We start from the raw sequence: 232 nt of genomic DNA, 5'->3' as shown, positions 1-232 counted from the left end.
GTGCTGGCCCAGCTTGGCTCGGTTAGCCGATTTAACAAACTAAGGCCTGAGGACCGCATAATATGGCTTAAGGGCCAGGCTATTATTTTTTACCCTTCGAGAAAAAATGTGGTAAATGAATCATCTAAAGACTTGGGTTTAATAGATTCTATGTCTCTTTATCGAATAGAAGAGTTGATTGCATTGCAGAGCATGCAACGTACAAAAGATGCCGGTACAGTAGTTCAATTCT

Source organism: Amborella trichopoda, chromosome 13, assembly GCF_054954075.1.
Source record: "Amborella trichopoda isolate Santa Cruz 75 chromosome 13, AtrichopodaSantaCruz75HAP2 v2.0, whole genome shotgun sequence".
Classification (NCBI taxonomy): domain Eukaryota; kingdom Viridiplantae; phylum Streptophyta; class Magnoliopsida; order Amborellales; family Amborellaceae; genus Amborella; species Amborella trichopoda.
This window is presented reverse-complemented; position numbering follows the sequence as displayed.